This window comes from Leptodactylus fuscus, chromosome 8 (genome assembly GCF_031893055.1).
Source record: "Leptodactylus fuscus isolate aLepFus1 chromosome 8, aLepFus1.hap2, whole genome shotgun sequence".
In the NCBI taxonomy this organism is placed as follows: domain Eukaryota; kingdom Metazoa; phylum Chordata; class Amphibia; order Anura; family Leptodactylidae; genus Leptodactylus; species Leptodactylus fuscus.
In genome coordinates, this window is record NC_134272.1 from 88,430,897 (window position 1) to 88,453,276 (window position 22,380).

Here is a 22,380-nt window from a genome sequence, read left to right on the forward strand (position 1 = left end):
ATAACTTTGGCTCCTTGGTCCTGTAACTATATCCTGGCTCTCTGCAGAGCTGTGCACAGGCCGGCTAACACATACTAACTCCAGCTACAACTATATCCTAAGACTGTTACACCTATATCTGTGGGTGGGAAGGGCTGAGTCACAGATCCTTCCCCCCTCACCTATACCAAGGAGAGCAGACTCCCTGTCTACTATGGACAATGCACCATCCAACATCTTCTTGGAGACACTGATCAGATTATCTCCACCCATTGTCCTCACTGGTCCTCACTAGTTAGAGGTATTTGCATACAATGTGCTAACACACTAGACCCTAATCAGCCAACTACACATTGATGTATACAACAGGTTAGAGAATACATTCCACATGAAATATATATTACACATTGCCTATAGTATAGACTCTAACCATCCCGTGACAACCCCTCCCCCTCTCAAAACATGTGCATGACACAATTGGCCTACACAGGTAAATTGGGGAATGCACATCAGTCTCTATAGCTCATATGTCCTCCTGCCGGGATAACCCATCTGCGTTCTGGTGTTGGTTCCCTCGGCGGTACTGAATGGTAAAGTTGTAGGGTTGAAGGGCTGGCATCTGGCAGAAAATCCGGTGGATCCATGTTGGCTTCTCCCTGAGCTTGGCTTCGGGTCACTGCTCCCACAAAGTGGCACTGTAGATTTCCAACATCGTTGCCTAACAGAACATCAGCCGGCAGCCCGCTCATCACACCAATTGTGCATCGTTTTGGTCCATAACCATAGTCAAGTTCCACGGTAGCTTTAGGAATACGTTTCCGAGTACCTCCTGCCAACTTGATAGAAATGCCAGGGCCCTCCTCTAGGGCCTCGGGTCGCACAACTCGGGGGTCCGCTACCGTTAGGAAAGCTCCCGAGTCCCGGAATCCAACAACTGTTCGGCCATCCAGTAGGACCTCCTGCAAGTGCTTCCTCTGAAGGTTTGCGGGATGTGTGGCGGAAGGCTGAATCCCATAGACCCCTGGAGGTGGAACAGATGGGTCATTCATGGAGTCATCTGGAAATGGGGCCAAACTTTCTGTCCTAGGAGTGGTTCCCAGGTAGTGAATAGGCCGGGATGCCACGGTGGCCCGTGCCCCCATGTTAGCAGGGCAACTAGCTTGCAAATGTCCAGGCCGCCCGCACCCAAAACATCTGCGCTCTAGCATTCTTCCAGTAGGTCATTGTCTAGGGACAGGGTTGTTCATAGCTGGAGGCCGATGGGCTGGGGCAGGGGTAGAGGGGGAATTGTAATCCTGAGGCCGGGCACGAAAGGTGGGTGGCTGGCTGAAGGGTGTCTGGCGGACTGTGGTAGTTTTCCGCTCCTCTGCAAACAACCTCTTCCACTGCGGCTTGATGGTCAGGCCCTCATCTGCAAGAGAAGCAGCTTGCTCAACTGTGGCTGGGTTCCGTTCCAGCACCCACTCACGGATCTCAGCGGGGCACTGGGAAAAGAACTGTTCCTTAAGTATGACTTGGAGGATCTTATCGACTGTGACAGCCTCCTCTCCTTCTAGCCAGCGCTTGCATGCTTGCTTCAACTTGTGGGCGAACATGTGGAAGGAGCTTCCCCCATTGTAAGACAAAGAGCGGAACTGAACTCGGTAGGTCTCTGGAGTGACTGCATAATACTTCTGCACCGCTCTTTTAATGGCCTCATAGTCCCGCTGATCACTAGGGTCCATGGCTCTGAGAGCTTCCGCAGCCCCATCTCGTAGGTGCCCCACCAGATACCGGACCCAATCCTTCTCTGGGACTTCCATCAGGTGGCACTGGTGTTCAAAGTCCTGAAAATATCCATCAACATCCCCAGCCGCTTCATCAAAGGTCTTGAAGTGTTTATGGGAGACATATGGTGGTTCTCTCACTGTTGGGCTGGGGGTCGACGTTTGATTATAATTCCGCGCAGTTATCTCAGCCATTCGCATTTCATGCGCCATTCTTTCCTTTTCATGCGCCATTCTCTGTTCCTCCTTCTCCGTTTCCTGAGCCCTCTGTAATGCTCTACTCCTTTGCTCTGCAGTTGCTTCTAGCCCCAGCACTGCCAATTCCTCCTCATACAAAACAACCCATCTGCTCTTTTGGGTCTGTACCTGCCACTCCCGTATCTCTACTGTCTCCTGGGGGCAGCCCTCCTCATGGTCGCTTTGCAGGGTCATCTCCTCCAGTGCCTCGATCAGTTGCTCTTTCGTTCTTCCCTGGTAACTCAGGTTTAGTTCCCGGGCCCTTACTTGTAGACTTGCCATAGTCCAGTTCCTGTATTCTGAGGTTGTGGCTCCATTAATCGCTGAGCTGCTGTAGTCCATCTCGCTGTCCACTGTTGATCCCACTGCTTCCACCAGTTGTCACGGAGCAAAGGTATACGTCTTCCTCCGGATGGTCTTTTGAATCAACAGGGACGCAAGAGGTCGGGAGACAACAGCAATTTATTGTAATCCACAAAGTTAGTAGCCGGCGGCGGTCACATCAATCGTAATAACAATAAGTCCACAGAAGTCACAAAACAATGATAGCTTTGGCTCCTTGGTCCTGTAACTATATCCTGGCTCTCTACAGAGCTGTGCACAGGCCGGCTAACACATACTAACTCCAGCTACAACTATATACTAACACTGTTACACCTATATCTGTGGGTGGGAAGGGCTGAGTCACAGATCCTTCCCCCCTCACCTATACCAAGGAGAGCAGACTCCCTGTCTACTATGGACAATGCACCGTCCAACATCTTCTTGGAGACACTGATCAGATTATCTCCACCCATTGTCCTCACTGGTCCTCACTAGTTAGAGGTATTTGCATACAATGTGCTAACACACTAGACCCGAATCAGCCAACTACACACTGATGTATATAACAGGTTAGAGAATACATTCCACATGAAATATATATTACACATTGCCTATAGTATAGACTCTAACCATCCCGTGACAACGGTGATGTATAGAGAGCCTAAGGGTGTATTCTGGCGGGTTCATATTTGTATGACTAGGTAGTTACTGACTTATACGTTAAAGGGTTTTCTGCTTTGGATAATCTACTTGTCAGAAGGGTCCCTTAGGAATAATCTGGTTACAAAGTGACCCCCTACCCTTGTTAAAACCCCCAGCGATCAGCTGTCATCTGTGGGGAAACGCGGCAGTAACTGTTAGGTTTCCCTGCAGCACCCCCACAGGGCAGGTTGAGTATTACACAGTTTCTATTGACCTTAATGGGACATGACCGCTCCTCCAGAGAGAGAGACGCTCTTTGTAACCGCTCTCCACCCAGGTCAAGGAATGAGAGTCCTGAATAGAGGAACCTAAAGGATACAGTGTATGACCAATGCGACCCGAGATCGAGGGTCCAGAGTGCCCCATGTGAATGGAGTCACATAGACACTGCTCCATTCACTTTTATGGGACTGGCAAAGATTTGCATGGTGGAGTGATGGCTGAGCAAGTGAACCCTGGCACCATTCACACGGGGTACTCAGGGGACCCCTGAATTCTTAGTTCTAAATAGGGAGTATGACAAATGGGGTTTTCTAAACCAGGCAATGCCCTATGTCGGAGTATTAACATTACAGCAGGGAGACAGGGTAGGAGACTATAGGGGATGGTAGGCCCAGAATCTGAGGAAGGAAGGGGGTCTACATTAAGGCTGCTTATGCTTCTTTGATCTTCTTTGATGGCTGGCAGTCAGGCTGGAGTGAGAAGATTTATGATGCACATCCTTCCACTTTCAGAAAGGAGAATAGAGGAGAGAAGGACAATGAAAATACTGCTAAAGTGTACAGATAAGATGATGGGACTGATGGATGTGAGAAGTTACCCCTGAGGTCACAAGTTGAGATTTTGTCGCAAGTGCCAGGATTACTTAGTTACACCCCTGAGGAGCCCTTCCACTATTACCTGTTACTGTAGGGGGTGGAGGCACTTATAGGTGTAGAATATAAAGATTTGCAAAAGGACATATGTATGTCCACTGGGGTAACTATAGGGGTCACAGTGCTTGCAGCTGCGACTGGGGACAGAAGTTAGGGGGTCCTACAGGTCACTCTCAAATTCTTTGATCTCCTTTCTTTTGATGGCTTGCACTCGCTGGGTTTATGATCCTTGCCCTCTGGTGCGCTGGAGTGAGACATTTTACGATACACAGCCTTCCACTGTCAGAAAGGAGAACATTAATTTTTTAGACAGGCTGCGGCTCTAGGCAGGGGGCACCAACAGGGGAGGGAAATGATGGGAATCTTGTGTGTACAGACAGGTTGTACGCAAGTCTTCATGGTGTTCTTGGCCAGATAGTGAAGGAAAGGATAATGTCAACGCTTTGGATAGGACCTGAGCGGAGAAGGACATCCCAAGCTGAGCTTTTGCACCAGAGCACGAGACTTAAAGGGATTCTATCATTGAAATGCTATTTTTTCTCACTAACATGTAGGAATAGCCTTAAGAAAGGCTATTCTTCTCCTACCTTTAGATGTCTTCTCCAAGCTCGGTAGAAATCCCGTTTTTCTTTGGTATGCAAATGAGTTCTCTTGCAGCACTGGGGGCGTCCCCAATGCTGCGAGAGAATTCTCCATCTTAGTCTGGAACGGCCTCTCTCCGCGTTTTCCTCCAGTGCTGGGTTCAAACTTCTACGCATGCGCAGTCGGCTCTGCCATTTTTTTGTGGCTGCTTCCGCCTTGTACTCTGTTGAACTATAGGAGCTGCGCAGTACGCTTGTGTAAGCGGCCACAAGAAAATGGCTGCCCAAGGCTCGATGGCAGAGCTGACTGCGCATGCGTAGAAGTTTGAACCCACGCCGAAAGAAGACGCGGAGAGAGGCCGTTCCAGACAAAGATGGAGATTTCTCTCGCAGCATTAGGGACCGCCCCCAGTGCTGCGAGAGAACTCATTTGCATACCGGGATTTCTACCGAACGGCGGCGCGGAGAAGACATCTAAAGGTAGGAGAAGAATAGCCTGTCTTAAGGCTATTCCTACGTGTTAGTGAGAAAAAAAAATGCATTTCAATCATAGAATCCCTTTAAATTATGCACCTATGTATATCCTATTAGTCTGAATGGGTTCTAGCCACTGGGACCTCCAAGATCCAAAGAATTCGGGATGCCCGGCCATTACCAAAGGATCCCCACTGAACAAATGCAACAGATCTGTCACCGTTAATTGTAGTGCTGCTCCTGCCTAGTTATTGCACGGCTGTGCTATATAACGGGAGTCCGCCATCAGTAATGACATCTCTTTGCACACGGAGACGGATGTCTTCTCAGAAGATTAGCTTTAACAGCTTTGGTTTTGCTCAATTAGTTCCTTGCATTTAATCTTTCTTCCTGTGATAATATTTATTGTGGATGCGGCGGCTCCGGCCCCGTCCTATCATGCGGTTACAGGTAATCCCCTATCTAACTGATCGCCGCCGGCCCCCCTAAATACAAGCTGCTCCTTAATGCCGCTATTACAGTGCTAAAAATGTAAAGTGCGGGGTCAGAGACAGACAGCGAGCGGGTCATTAATCACAGGCTTTCCTGGCTGTCATAGCGAGCCGCAGAGCCCGGCACAGAATTCATCAATAAGTGGATAATTGTATTTTTTTTTTGTTTAGAAATTTGTTTTTGGCAATCTTCGAGCGGCTCGTCCAGACTTTAATAAATTTCCCCGTACAGGTGGATCTGTGCAGAACGCGCCTATTGGCCGCTGCTGGATACAAGGGACATTGAGGAATGAAGCAGCGGGGAAAAAAGCAAAATAACATGACATTGTGGTTGCGGTTTGGATGTTAATGGTTACGATTTATTGGGGTAAATGCTCTTTTTCTTTTTGTTGCATTGTTTATACTTTTGCAACTAAAATAACAATTTTGCTACTTTTTTTCGTACACAGCTGCTAGGTAGAGCTATGGGTCTCCATGGTTAGAGACTACAGACCAACCCCAAGTCGTCTGATCTGCAGTCATGTGTTACAAGTTTGCAAATAGTCTTAATTAAAATTCTTTAACCATTTCATGTACACAGCCCCTACACAGGGCTATGTGTCTCCAGGGTTACAGACTGTGTAGTCGGATCCTGCAGTCATGTGTTCCTCTCCCCCTCCTCTTACAGCCCTATGTAAATAGCAGACCCAGGGGGCATTTGTTACCATTTGTACCCCACAATTACATCTCGGTAGTAAAAGTACAGCTGTCCATCCTCTTAGATGCTGCCTTCGCTATAGGTTAAAGGGATCCTATCATTAAAACACAATTTTTTGTGACTAACACGTAGGAATATCCTTAAGAAAGGCTATTCTTCTCCTACCTTTAGATGTCTTCTCCACACTGCCGTTTGGTATAAAACCCAGTTTTCATCGGTATGTAAATGAGTTCTCTCGCAGCACTGGGGGCGGGCCCCAGCGCTCAAACAGCACTGGGGGCGTCCCCAATGCTGCGAGAGAACTCTCCAGCGCCGCCTCCATCTTCTTCAGGAACGGCTTCTTCATGCGTCTTCTTCCAGTGCTTCAGGCAGGGGTGAAACTACCTTTTCTGCCGCCCTCCCCCCACCCCCCCGGGAGGAGGGGGCGGTGCGGAGGGTTGGGGCGGAGTGGAGTGAAGGGGGCGGGGTGGAGCGAAGGGGGGGCGTGGCGGAGCAGCGTTAGCAGGCAGAGAGCAGGCAGGGAGAGGACCTGCTCTCTGCCTGTGCGTGAGGGGAGGCCGCTGGAGCAGCGCTGCGTCCACAGGGCCTCCCCAATCCTCCGCCGGGCTGCCGAGACGGTGACGCTAAGCCAGTCCAGGACAGTTTGTCCTGGACTGGCTTAGGTAAGCAAAAATGCAAACTTCTAGGCCTTGGGTAGAGCTGACTGCGCATGCCCACAGGCCACAAGAAAATGGCCTCTTACTTACAGTATGGTGGAGATTCCCTGTGACGTCCCGTATACTGTACTGCAGCTGTCTTTATCTGTGTGTAGCATCAGGTCCTCTGCCTGCCGCCGCTGCCGTCTTCCGATGATCGCCCCTTGAAGTTCGCAGGCTGTCATAACTCTGCCACTTATGTCGCTTACTTTGTATAGCGGACAGATGTTGCTGTCATATCACTTAGTCTGCGCCTCTCAGAAGACAACGCAGCTCATGACCTCTGCAGGAATGCCACGGCGTACAATACGGCTGCTGCTGGCTTTATACATAGCACTTCAGATGTGGGTTTGTTATTACCGGGCCGGGCTCTTCCCGGGGGCCCCGATGCCGGCGTGCAGAACTAATTGCTGCCGGCACCTGACTTATCAGAGTCATTTCCATTGATGTCAGTAAGTTTACAGCTTCTGCTTACCGGATTTTGACGGCTCCTGGGTGTGAGTGTGGTCTCAAATCCAGGACTCTCCAAGTATTGTGGAACTACAACTCCCAATATGCTCAGTCAGTGAATGGAAACCCATAAGGATCCAATACTGCTCACAGCAGAAGGTTTGCTTCAGTTCTATCCAGTTTAGACAATCCTCTAGCACTCCGGTTTGTTTTACCTGCAGTGATACATTGTAACCAAATGTGATGACAGGAGAGAGATTTGTGCCAATGCTGTGCTTACAGAGGACTGTCGGCGTTGGATACAATTGCAGCAAACCCTCAGCCTTTCTAAGTTTTACTTTTGTTTGGTATTTCAACCTTTTACAACCAAATGACTCTCAATTTCAGACAGTAGAAAGTCTCCACTCAAACATGCCCTTCCCCCTCTGCTCATTTCCCTGAGATGTAGGGAGCGGTTTGGTGGGATTATCTTGCTATAGCGTCCCTGTCCTTATTATTACGGGAACATCCAGTAAGCTGAGATATTGGGACTTGTGTGTTGGCAGTATTGACAGTATCTTCAAGTTATGCCTCAGGTTATAAGGAGCTACACATAGTCTACAGTGTGAAAACTCCAACAAACAGCATCTTATATCTCAGCTTCTTGTACCCCTGTGACATGGAGGGGAGGATCATATCCGTATTAACAGCAGTCATCTCAGACTTTGAGAAGAACAAGTGTCATGTCTTTGAGATGCTCCTCGATTATATGACTTCTTGTCGGCGCCCTGATCAGCAGAGAGGCTCAGTACGAGGCGGGCGAGAATCTATTGTGTGCAGGACCAGGCTTTGTTTCTGTGTTCTCTTATATAAAATTAGTGCGCTTTTCCTCCTGACATGTTTATGAAATTCTGTTCCCACCGGCCCTCGTACGACTTCTATCAAATTCTGCAGATTTTATGTTTTGTTATGCTCTTTCATATATGAGCACTTGTGATGTATTTATGAAGTTATTGCTTTCCAGCTTAAGAGCGCAGCGTTCTCCAACCTGATCCGAATCTAAGAAGAACCAGCTCTGTGATAGTGATAAAAAATGTACCGTACTTATCTTCAGAAAAGAAAATCTATAAGTGTAACGTAAGGAGATACTTCCTCTATATAAGTAACAGGTAACAGACGCCATAAGGAAAGGATCCGGACTCTGATGTAGCTGGATAAAGACCACTGACTGTATACATAGGGGCAGTATTATAGTAGTTATATTCTTGTACATAGGGGCAGTATTATAGTAGTTATATTCTTGTACATAGGAGTAGTATTATAGTAGTTATATTCTTGTACATAGGGGCAGTATTATAGTAGTTATATTCTTGTACATAGGGGCAGTATTATAGTAGTTATATTCTTGTACATATGAGGTAGTATTATAGTAGTTATATTCTTGTACATAGGAGTAGTATTATAGTAGTTATATTCTTGTACATAGGAGTAGTATTATAGTAGTTATATTCTTGTACATAGGAGGTAGTATTATAGTAGTTATATTCTTGTACATAGGAGCAGTATTATAGCAGTTATATTCTTGTACATAGGAGTAGTATTATAGTAGTTATATTCTTGTACATAGGAGTAGTATTATAGTAGTTATATTCTTGTACATAGGAGTAGTATTATAGTAGTTATATTCTTGTACATAGGAGTAGTATTATAGTAGTTATATTCTTGTACATAGGGGCAGTATTATAGTACTTATATTCTTGTACATAGGAGGTAGTATTATAGTAGTTATATTCTTGTACATAGGAGGTAGTATTATAGTAGTTATATTCTTGTACATAGGAGTAGTATTATAGTAGTTATATTCTTGAACATAGGAGCAGTATTATAGTAGTTATATTCTTGTACATAGGAGGTTGTATTATAGTAGTTATATTCTTGTACATAGGAGCAGTATTATAGTAGTTTTTTCTTGTACATAGGAGTAGTATTATAGTAGTTATATTCTTGTACATAGGAGCAGTATTATAGTAGTTATATTCTTGTACATAGGAGCAGTATTATAGTAGTTATATTCTTGTACATAGGAGCAGTATTATAGTAGTTATATTCTGGTACATAGGAGCAGTATTATAGTAGTTATATTCTTGTACATAGGAGCAGTATTATAGTAGTTATATTCTTGTACATAGGAGCAGTATTATAGTAGTTATATTCTTGTACATAGGAGCAGTATTATAGTAGTTATATTCTTGTACATAGGAGCAGTATTATAGTAGTTATAGTCTTGTACATAGGAGCAGTATATTAGTAGTTATATTCTTGTACATAGGAGCAGTATTATAGTAGTTATATTCTTGTACATAGGAGCAGTATTATAGTAGTTATATTCTAGTACATAGGAGGTAGTATTATAGTAGTTATATTCTTGTACATAGGAGTAGTATTATAGTAGATATATTCTTGTATATAGGAGCAGTATTATGGTAGTTATATTCTTGTACATAGGAGCAGTATTATAGTAGTTATATTCTTGTACATAGGAGCAGTATTATAGTAGTTATATTCTTGTACATAGGAGCAGTATTATAGTAGTTATATTCTTGTACATAGGAGCAGTATTATAGTAGTTATAGTCTTGTACATAGGAGCAGTATTATAGTAGTTATATTCTTGTACATAGGAGCAGTATTATAGTAGTTATATTCTTGTACATAGGAGTAGTATTATAGTAGTTATATTCTTGTACATAGGAGTAGTATTATAGTAGTTATATTCTTGTACATAGGAGTAGTATGGAGTAGTATTATAGTAGTTATATTCTTGTACATAGGAGTAGTATTATAGTAGTTATATTCTTGTACATAGGAGTAGTATTATAGTAGTTATATTCTTGTACATAGAAGTAGTATTATAGTAGTTATATTCTTGTACATAGGAGTAGTATTATAGTAGATATATTCTTGTACATAGGAGCAGTATTATAGTAGTTATATTCTTGTACATAGGAGGTAGTATTATAGTAGTTATATTCTTGTACATAGGAGTAGTATTATAGTAGTTATATTCTTGTACATAGGAGCAGTATTATAGTAGTTATATTCTTGTACATAGGAGCAGTATTATAGTAGTTATATTCTTGTACATAGGAGGTAGTATTATAGTAGTTATATTCTTGTACATAGGGGGCAGTATTATAGTAGTTATATTCTTGTACATAGGAGCAGTATTATAGTAGTTATATTCTTGTACATAGGAGCAGTATTATAGTAGTTATATTCTTGTACATAGGAGTAGTATTATAGTAGTTATATTCTTGTACATAGGAGCAGTATTATAGTAGTTATTTTCTTGTACATAGGAGTAGTATTATAGTAGTTATATTCTTGTACATAGGAGCAGTATTATAGTAGTTATATTCTTGTACATAGGAGCAGTATTATAGTAGTTATATTCTTGTACATAGGAGCAGTATTATAGTAGTTATATTCTTGTACATAGGAGCAGTATTATAGTAGTTATATTCTTGTACATAGGAGCAGTATTATAGTAGTTATAGTCTTGTACATAGGAGCAGTATTATAGTAGTTATATTCTTGTACATAGGAGCAGTATTATAGTAGTTATATTCTTGTACATAGGATCAGTATTATAGTAGTTATATTCTTGTACATAGGAGCAGTATTATAGTAGTTATAGTATTGTACATAGGAGCAGTATATTAGTAGTTATATTCTTGTACATAGGAGCAGTATTATAGTAGTTATATTCTTGTACATAGGAGCAGTATTATAGTACTTATATTCTTGTACATAGGAGGTAGTATTATAGTAGTTATATTCTTGTACATAGGAGTAGTATTATAGTAGATATATTCTTGTATATAGGAGCAGTATTATGGTAGTTATATTCTTGTACATAGGAGCAGTATTATAGTAGTTATATTCTTGTACATAGGAGCAGTATTATAGTAGTTATATTCTTGTACATAGGAGCAGTATTATAGTAGTTATATTCTTGTACATAGGAGCAGTATTATAGTAGTTATAGTCTTGTACATAGGAGCAGTATTATAGTAGTTATATTCCTGTACATAGGAGCAGTATTATAGTAGTTATATTCTTGTACATAGGAGCAGTATTATAGTACTTATATTCTTGTACATAGGAGGTAGTATTATAGTAGTTATATTCTTGTACATAGGAGTAGTATTATAGTAGTTATATTCTTGTACATAGGAGCAGTATTATAGTACTTATATTCTTGTACATAGGAGTAGTATTATAGTAATATTCTTGTACATAGGAGCAGTATTATAGTAGTTATATTCTTGTACATAGGAGTAGTATGGAGTAGTATTATAGTAGTTATATTCTTGTACATAGGAGTAGTATTATAGTAGTTATATTCTTGTACATAGGAGTAGTATGGAGTAGTATTATAGTAGTTATATTCTTGTACATAGGAGTAGTATTATAGTAGTTATATTCTTGTACATAGGAGTAGTATTATAGTAGTTATATTCTTGTACATAGGAGTAGTATTATAGTAGTTATATTCTTGTACATAGGAGTAGTATTATAGTAGATATATTCTTGTACATAGGAGCAGTATTATAGTAGTTATATTCTTGTACATAGGAGGTAGTATTATAGTAGTTATATTCTTGTACATAGGAGTAGTATTATAGTAGTTATATTCTTGTACATAGGAGTAGTATTATAGTAGTTATATTCTTGTAAATAGGAGCAGTATTATAGTAGTTATATTCTTGTACATAGGAGGTAGTATTATAGTAGTTATATTCTTGTACATAGGAGTAGTATTATAGTAGTTATATTCTTGTAAATAGGAGCAGTATTATAGTAGTTATATTCTTGTACATAGGAGTAGTATTATAGTAGTTATATTCTTGTATATAGGAGCAGTATTATAGTAGTTATATTCTTGTATATAGGAGTAGTATTATAGTAGTTAAATTCTTTTACATAGGAGTAGTATTATAGTAGTTATATTCTTGTACATAGGAGTAGTATTATAGTAGTTATATTCTTGTACATAGGGGGTAGTATTATAGTAGTTATATTCTTGTACATAGGAGGTAGTATTATAGTAGTTATATTCTTGTAAATAGGAGCAGTATTATAGTAGTTATATTCTTGTACATAGGAGGTAGTATTATAGTAGTTATATTCTTGTACATAGGAGTAGTATTATAGTAGTTATATTCTTGTAAATAGGAGCAGTATTATAGTAGTTATATTCTTGTATATAGGAGCAGTATTATAGTATTTATATTCTTGTACATAGGAGCAGTATTATAGTAGGTATATTCTTGTACATAGGAGGTAGTATTATAGTACTTATATTCTTGTACATAGGAGTAGTATTATAGTAGTTATATTCTTGTACATAGGAGTAGTATTATAGTAGTTATATTCTTGTACATAGGAGCAGTATTATAGTAGTTATATTCTTGTACATAGGAGCAGTATTATAGTATTTATATTCTTGTACATAGGAGTAGTATTATAGTAGTTATATTCTTGTACATAGGAGTAGTATTATAGTAGTTATATTCTTGTACATAGGAGTAGTATTATAGTAGTTATATTCTTGTACATAGGAGTAGTATTATAGTAGTTATATTCTTGTACATAGGAGTAGTATTATAGTAGTTATATTCTTGTACATAGGAGCAGTATTATAGTATTTATATTCTTGTACATAGGAGTAGTATTATAGTAGTTATATTCTTGTACATAGGAGTAGTATTATAGTAGTTATTTTCTTGTACATAGAAGTAGTATTATAGTAGTTATATTCTTGTACATAGGAGGCAGTATTATAGTAGTTATATTCTTGTACATAGGAGTAGTATTATAGTAGTTATATTCTTGTACATAGGAGTAGTATTATAGTAGTTATATTCTTGTACATAGGAGTAGTATTATAGTAGTTATATTCTTGTACATAGGAGTAGTATTATAGTAGTTATTTTCTTGTACATAGAAGTAGTATTATAGTAGTTATATTCTTGTACATAGGAGTAGTATTATAGTAGTTATATTCTTGTACATAGGGGCAGTATTATAGTAGTTATATTCTTGTACATAGGAGGTAGTATTATAGTAGTTATATTCTTGTACATAGGGGCAGTATTATAGTAGTTATATTCTTGTACATAGGAGTAGTATTATAGTAGTTATATTCTTGTACATAGGAGGTAGTATTATAGTAGTTATATTCTTGTACATAGGAGGTAGTATTATAGTAGTTATATTCTTGTACATAGGAGTAGTATTATAGTAGTTATATTCTTGTACATAGGAGGTAGTATTATAGTAGTTATATTCTTGTACATAGGAGGTAGTATTATAGTAGTTATATTCTTGTACATAGGAGTAGTATTATAGTAGTTATATTCTTGTACATAGGAGTAGTATTATAGTAGTTATATTCTTGTACATAGGAGTAGTATTATAGTAGTTATATTCTTGTACATAGGAGTAGTATTATAGTAGTTATATTCTTGTACATAGGAGTAGTATTATAGTAGTTATATTCTTGTACATAGGAGGTAGTATTATAGTAGTTATATTATTGTGCATAGGAGTAGTATTATAGTAGTTATATTCTTGTACATAGGAGTAGTATTATAGTAGTTATATTCTTGTACATAGGGGCAGTATTATAGTAGTTATATTCTTGTACGTAGGTGCAGTGTTATAGTAATTATAGTCCTGTATATAGGGGCCTTCTGGGTGAGGTCTGTATAACTTTTTATCAGTATATTGTCTTGCTTACTACATTACTTGTATATTTTGAGCATTTTACTAAGGCTCTCTTAAAGACTTTATATCTCATATCTCCAGTGTCATATAATGTATAGAATCTGCTTCTCTAAGTTCTATTATTTGCATTTATTCTCCATATATATAGATGCACGCCATATTTTCCCGGGTATACTCCTCAGTGCTCATTCATTCTTTCATAAAGGAATGGACATCTAGTGGATTGGGTCTCCAGGCAATGTAATGACGATGGGTCCAGGACTTGTCTGTCCTACTCAAGTACAGGATGGCAAAATTGGTGTAAATGTGCTCGGCTGTCAGTACAAGTGGGGAAGATATATAGATGCGTCCTGATACATAGCGTATAGCAATGCTTACTGCTCTCCGTTGGGCTCAGTCAGCCCATTACAGGATGTAAATATATGTGTACTCTGTGCATGTATTACCATAAAATGGGTGATGTGCAGATTCCGCACTGCAGTCCTGTGCGCTCTGTAATATGGGACATAAATGTATGAATAAAAGATATAGGTGTAAGCTTTCCTCCTTTACTAGAGACCCATGCTCCTCATAATGTGCTCTGGTTAAAGGGCTGCTCCAGGCGGGCCCCATATATTGCTGTTACAGTTGTAGCATTGAAATTTATATGTCGTCCTATATTTTGTACTATGTAAAGCTCCCTGCCTGGACAAGACCAAATATACTGTTCACCCAATGCCCCCTGATCCATGAATACAATGACAAAACTGTTGTAAAGACTGACACATATCAAGGTAGGAGAGATCAGTAGCGTTCACAGAATCTGGGTAGCTAGGGGACGCGAGAAACCTTCGTCACCCTCTTGGGTTCCCTATCAACTTTTCCCAGTTCAATAATATAAACCAAAAAAAAGAAACCTATTGCTGTGTGCATATAAATTTGCAGTATATAATATATCCCATAGGCATACCTCCCAACTTTTGAAGAGCCAAAAGAGGGACAAAACATGTGGCGCCTGTGCATGCCGTGGCAAACTTAGCTCCCCCATGCCCATTTCCATTCATTTTTCATGTGCCCACACACATTATTATCCTCCTATAGTCACCTGTGAATTATATTCCCCTCTCCATCTCTCCCACAGTTTCATATAACCCCTTTATCTGCCCCCAGTTTCATGTCCCCCCTCCATCTCTGCCCCCAGTTTCATGTCCCCCCATCTCTGCCCGCAGATTCATGTCCCCCCCCTTCATCTGCCCCAGTGTCATGCCGTTCTCCCCCCCTTCATCTGCCCCAGTGTCATGCCGTTCTCCCCCCTTCATCTGCCCCAGTGTCATGCCGTTCTCCGCCCCTTCATCTGCCCCAGTGTCATGCCGTTCTCGCCCCCTTCATCTGCCCCAGTGTCATGCCGTTCTCCCCCCCCTTCATCTGCCCCAGTGTCATGCTGTTCTCCCCCCCTTCATCTGCCCCAGTGTCATGCCGTTCTCCCCCCTTCATCTGCCCCAGTGTCATGCCGTTCTCCGCCCCTTCATCTGCCCCAGTGTCATGCCGTTCTCGCCCCCTTCATCTGCCCCAGTGTCATGCCGTTCTCCCCCCCTTCATCTGCCCCAGTGTCATGCCGTTCTCCCCCCCTTCATCTGCCCCAGTGTCATGCCATTCTCCCCCCCTTCTTCTGCCCCAGTGTCATGCCGTTCTCCCCCCTTCATCTGCCCCAGTGTTATGCTGTTCATCCCCCCCTTCATCTGCCCCAGTGTCATGCTGTCCCGCCTTCATCTGCCCCAATGTGATGCCATTCTCCCCCCCACTATATGCCCCCAGTTTCATAGGCCCCCTACATTACGTTCCCCTCAATGTTTAACACAGATACTTATACTCACCTTCCAACGCTCCCCCGCCGCTCTCTCACTCCACTCACATAGTTGTAGGCCCGATGTGACGTCATCACATCGCGCCTACACACGCCGGAAACCGGAGCGCAGCAGTAAGGCAGTTATACATTTTGGAGGCAGAAATGGGAAATATGAAAAAAGTTGTTGCACCTTAACAACTGAACTAACCTGCGTCTTTAAGGGGTTAAAGAGGTGGGACTTATTCTAAGTTGCCCATAAAAGGGCGGGTCTATGCATTTGTGGGGCGGGACTTAGAACTGGGAGGTGTGCAGCATTTATCAGTGTTCATCCTGATCCTCCTGGTTCATCATTATAGAACTGACACGACTATCGGAGAATGGATTGATTTAAAGGGACACTTTAGAAAAGACTATTACACAGAGTGGGCGGAGCCTGACACCAAGGAGAGAAGTGCTGTGCCATGCTCCGCCCCCTCAGGCCTAGATATAACCCGGTTTAGTCGTTATCCCCAGAGTGTTCCCTCCTAAAAGGAGACGATTCAGTAACAGAATAAAGCAGTGACATGAAACGAGGTGTCGGAGCAGGAGATAAGCCGAGGCCGCCGAGAGGGGAAGCCAAATATTAGAGCTCGTGTCTATGTCTGTGTTTGGTTTTACGAGTGAATTGTTTAACATGTGCTGTTTGATCGGGTTATAAAAGGGATGATAACGGCGCGGACGATGTTTGCCCAGCAAATTACGCCACGGTTACGAGCATGGAAGGCGCAGCCGCACGCTCAGATACAGGGGGAGATACGCAGATACACATCACACATGTAACTAATCTTCTAGGTGTTATTATGCAGGCATAGTAATGCACTATTCTGTAGCACCATATTAACCGGGCACTGTATGGCAGTATTATTTATAGGGTGTTATGCTAGTATTCCTCATGTTACTCTCCATTTCCCTCACCTATCTTGCTTGACATCCACCAGTGACCGTGACCCGGCACATACATGGGCTTATTCCTCCTGTCTCTATCATTAGACATGCACACTTGGCCCCATGGTTCAGATGGCGATGGGTGACAATGTGCATATACTGGAAAATCGTCCATAGCCCTGGGTGTCAGGATCCGTAATTCTAGGACACGGGTCATCTGGTGTGTGCGTGTAGCTGCTATATGACTGTAGGTCCCAATGGGCGCCTGCTGAGACTTTCAGTTCGCCTTGTTACATTTCCTCCCACTAACCCGGCAAGGAAAGAGTTACAGCACAATATCATCTTATACAGCCGACTTATAATATTCTCCTTTTTTTCCTTCTTTTCTCACCATAAGGAAATGTCAGCAGTCATTGGCCCTCCAGTAATTCCATCCAATTTTTATCATGGGCTCGCACACTTGATGGAAATATCCAAAGTCAGACAGGCAGGGTGAATCGTACAAGGAAATAATAAGAAAAAAAAACCAGGAAAAAATGTATAGCATGAGACAAATCCTACAGTTGTCTCCCCCGCGGTCAGGGAGATTGGCTTGGAAGCCGCTTTACTTCTCAGAGAGCAAATCTCCCCAGGACTGCCGGCTCCTGCGGCGTCCCATAATCCTGCAGCGACTCCAGACAATACCTCCTCTCACATGTGAGCCCTTATTCTGCTGCCCGCGGGCTGGAGCTGCCATGCTGAAATCACTGGCGACTGCAGAGCAGACACAGGCGAGATTTAGATATAGGGTATATAATGGGCTCATGAGATGCCAGACATCGTGGCGATCTCACAAAGTCACCGGAGCGGAGGTAAAGTCACGTGCAGATGTAGCAGAGCTAATCCCGACTTCTACAATGACCTTCTATGATAAGATAACTTGCTGCAAAAGTCTAACCAATTGCAAAAGTTCAGATATACCCTTGGTTCACATCTGTGTTTGGAAATCCGCTCGGGGAGGCCCCCCAAATGGACTACCAAACGCGGTGTGCAGTGAAAGCACATGGATCCCATAGACTATAATGGGGTCCGTGTGCTTGCCGCGCACTGCCCTCACTAATCATGCGGACACGAAAGTAGAGTGTGAACTAATTTCCCGTCCACATGTTCCCTGCGGAGATCTCGCGTAAGCACACGGACCCCATTATAGTCTATAGGGTCCGTGCACTTTCACTGCACACCGCTTGCAAATGCGTTCGGTAGTCCGTTCAGGGGGTCCCCATGCGGATTACCAACGCAGATGTGAACGAGGCCTAACTCTGCTACATCTGTGTATCCCTTATTATAAGGGTCCTCATTGTATATGGAGAAGTTCTGCCTAACTGACCGACGCTCCATTCACTTCTAGGAGATTGCTGGAGATTGTGGTGTTAGAAGCCCCATAGAAGTATATGGAGCACCGGTCAGTCAAGGGCAGCGGTGCTTTATTTATAGGGAGGGTGCAGCGAGACTTTGGGTCACGGGGAATGGACGCAGAGGGAGGGGGCTCTGTCTTTGTCCACCACTCTATCACTATTTAAGTCCATTGCTCTTATTCCATGGCGGATGAGAACAACGGACATTCACAATAGTAGTGTGAGAGCCTCAGTTACAATGGAAAAGTGCAATATTAAAAAAAAAGTAAAAAATAAAGTGTATTTTGTGACCTCAAGGCGCAAACACATAAAGACTATACATACAATATATAAAGTGTCAGAAATACAACAGGGAACCCATTTTCTATTGAAAACAATATATCTTCAGATATCGCCCTGATCTCATCATCATCCAGTCTGTCTGGGATGACATGAAGAGACAGACGGATTGGAGCAAGCAACATCCACAGAAGATCTGTGCTTAGTTCTCCAAGATGGCGGCGGGAACAACCTTCCTGCCCATTCTGTTTGCAAGTACCGAGAAGAACTGACGGAAGGGAAAGGGCAAAGGTCACACCGAATATTGATAGTATTTACATTTCTCTTTACTTCATTCACTTCATTTTATTCCCTGACAAAAACAAACTATCAACATTTCCACTGCTAAAAGAATTCTTACTCTGCAGCATTTTTCTACACCTGCCTAAATCTTTTGCACAACGCCTTAGAAGCCGATATCTGAGACGTCGAAAGACGACTCCAGAGTTTCCATTCACTGGAGATATTCCCGCTCTACAATAACAGACCCCTGCATAAAATGGCGCATCCATTTGTTGACTCGGGAGAGATAATTGACTTCGGCACAACAGAAGGCAAAATGAAAAATTTCCTGTAAAGACGGAGACATTAGCGGCGTACGGAGAGTCCAAGAATAGCCGCATTCACTCTCTTTGTGGCGGATTAATAAAGTCATTTAGGATCCAGCCTACATCTCGCCTCGGCGCGGACCAATGAATGGCCGTCACGCGGCGCTAATACGGGCTCCATAAGCCTCTCATTTCTGTAGGTTCTATTTAGGGGAATTACCGGCGAGGCTTTGGCCATTATGGCGGCCGCAGCGCGCGGTCGCACGAGTTAGTTTCAGGTATTTTTGCTCTTTTGTACTTTGGATACGATTTATGGTAGAAGAATAAGAAGCTGAAATATCCATATTCAGAACAAGCCTTCCTCTGCAAAGTTATTGTAATGGATTCAATGGAGACTCCGCAGACGACGGGAGGAAGAAGAGCCGGAGTGAATAATAAAGAAACCTGAGTCTGAGTCTAATCACACTGAATATATTCCTGAAGATATGGACGTGCTTCTTCTCATGGCAGCCTGGGACAGTGTGTACAGATGCCAAACCCTGAGTGTAACAGAGACAGAAGCTGGAGAGGGACGAGGAGATGGCGCAAGACACTGACCCCATCCAAAGCACAGGTCTGGGACACTGGGGCCTATTCGTCTCACTTTCTTTTGGAAGCCTGGGGGCAAATAATGGCAGAATTACCAGGACGTTTCCAGTGTAGATGACACAAGACCGAATGTGACCTGTGATACATAAGTGAGGGATGTATGGAGGTATTCAGTGACGTAACTAAAGGATTGTAGGCCCCGGAGCGATCTCTTGTCCAGGGGCCCCATGAAGTCCCAAAGACTAGAGGTCTATATTAGGCAGGGGTATAATAATAAATGGTGGAGAGGATGGAGTCATAGCAAGGCTCTAGGATCTCTGTACTGTGACATCACTGTGTGTATTATCCTGTACTGTGACATCACTGTGTGTATTATCTCTGTACTGTGACATCACTGTGTGTATTATCTCTGTACTGTGACATCACTGTGTGTATTATCTCTGTACTGTGACATCACTGTGTGTATTATCTCTGTACTGTGACATCACTGTGTGTATTATCTCTGTACTGTGACATCACTGTGTGTATTATCTCTGTACTGTGACATCACTGTGTATTATCCTGTACTGTGATATCACTGTGTGTATTATCTCTGTACTGTGACATCACTGTGTGTATTATCTCTGTACTGTGACATCACTGTGTATTATCCTGTACTGTGATATCACTGTGTGTATTATCCTGTACTGTGACATCACTGTGTGTATTATCCTGTACTGTGACATCACTGTGTGTATTACCTCTGTACTGTGACATCACTGTGTGTATTATCTCTGTACTGTGACATCACTGTGTGCATTATCCTGTACTGTGACATCACTGTGTGTATTATCCTGTACTGTGACATCACTGTGTGTATTATCCTGTACTATGACATCACTGTGTGTATTATCTCTGTACTGTGACATCACTGTGTGTATTATCCTGTACTGTGACATCACTGTGTGTATTATCCTGTACTGTGACATCACTGTGTGTATTATCTCTGTACTGTGACATCACTGTGTGTATTATCTCTGTACTGTGACATCACTGTGTGTATTATCCCTGTACTGTGACATCACTGTGTGTATTATCTCTGTACTGTGACATCACTGTGTGTATTATCCTGTACTGTGACATCACTGTGTGTATTATCCTGTACTGTGACATCACTGTGTGTATTATCTCTGTACTGTGACATCACTGTGTATATTATCCTGTACTGTGACATCACTGTGTGTATTATCCTGTACTGTGACATCACTGTGTGTATAATCCTGTACTGTGACATCACTGTGTATATTATCCTGTACTGTGACATCACTGTGTGTATTATCTCTGTACTGTGACATCACTGTGTGTATTATCTCTGTACTGTGACATCACTGTGTGTATTATCTCTGTACTGTGACATCACTGTGTGTATTATCCTGTACTGTGACATCACTGTGTGTATTATCCTGTACTGTGACATCACTGTGTGTATTATCCTGTACTGTGACATCACTGTGTGTATTATCCTGTACTGTGACATCACTGTGTGTATTATCCTGTACTATGACATCACTGTGTGTATTATCTCTGTACTGTGACATCACTGTGTGTATTATCCTGTACTGTGACATCACTGTGTGTATTATCTCTGTACTGTGACATCACTGTGTGTATTATCTCTGTACTGTGACATCACTGTGTGTATTATCCCTGTACTGTGACATCACTGTGTGTATTATCTCTGTACTGTGACATCACTGTGTGTATTATCTCTGTACTGTGACATCACTGTGTGTATTATCTCTGTACTGTGACATCACTGTGTGTATTATCCTGTACTGTGACATCACTGTGTGTATTATCTCTGTACTGTGACATCATTGTGTGTATTATTCCTGTACTGTGACATCACTGTGTGTATTATCTCTGTACTGTGACATCATTGTGTGTATTATTCCTGTACTGTGACATCACTGTGTGTATTATCCTGTACTGTGACATCACTGTGTGTATTATCCTGTACTGTGACATCACTGTGTGTATTATCCCTGTACTGTGACATCACTGTGTGTATTATCCCTGTACTGTGACATCACTGTGTGTATTATCTATGTACTGTGACATCACTGTGTGTATTATCCCTGTACTGTGACATCACTGTGTGTATTATCCCTGTACTGTGACATCACTGTGTGTATTATCCCTGTACTGTGACATCACTGTGTGTATTATCCCTGTACTGTGACATCACTGTGTGTATTATCCTGTACTGTGACATCACTGTGTGTATTACCTCTGTACTGTGACATCACTGTGTGTATTATCCTGTACTGTGACATCACTGTGTGTATTATCCTGTACTGTGACATCACTGTGTGTATTATCCTGTACTGTGACATCACTGTGTGTATTATCTCTGTACTGTGACATCACTGTGTGTATTATCCCTGTACTGTGACATCACTGTGTGTATTATCCTGTACTGTGACATCACTGTGTGTATTATCCTGTACTGTGACATCACTGTGTATATTATCCTGTACTGTGACATCACTGTGTGTATTATCTCTGTACTGTGACATCACTGTGTGTATTATCCTGTACTGTGACATCACTGTGTGTATTATCTCTGTACTGTGACATCACTGTGTGTATTATCCCTGTACTGTGACATCACTGTGTGTATTATCCCTGTACTGTGACATCACTGTGTGTATTATCCCTGTACTGTGACATCACTGTGTGTATTATCCTGTACTGTGACAT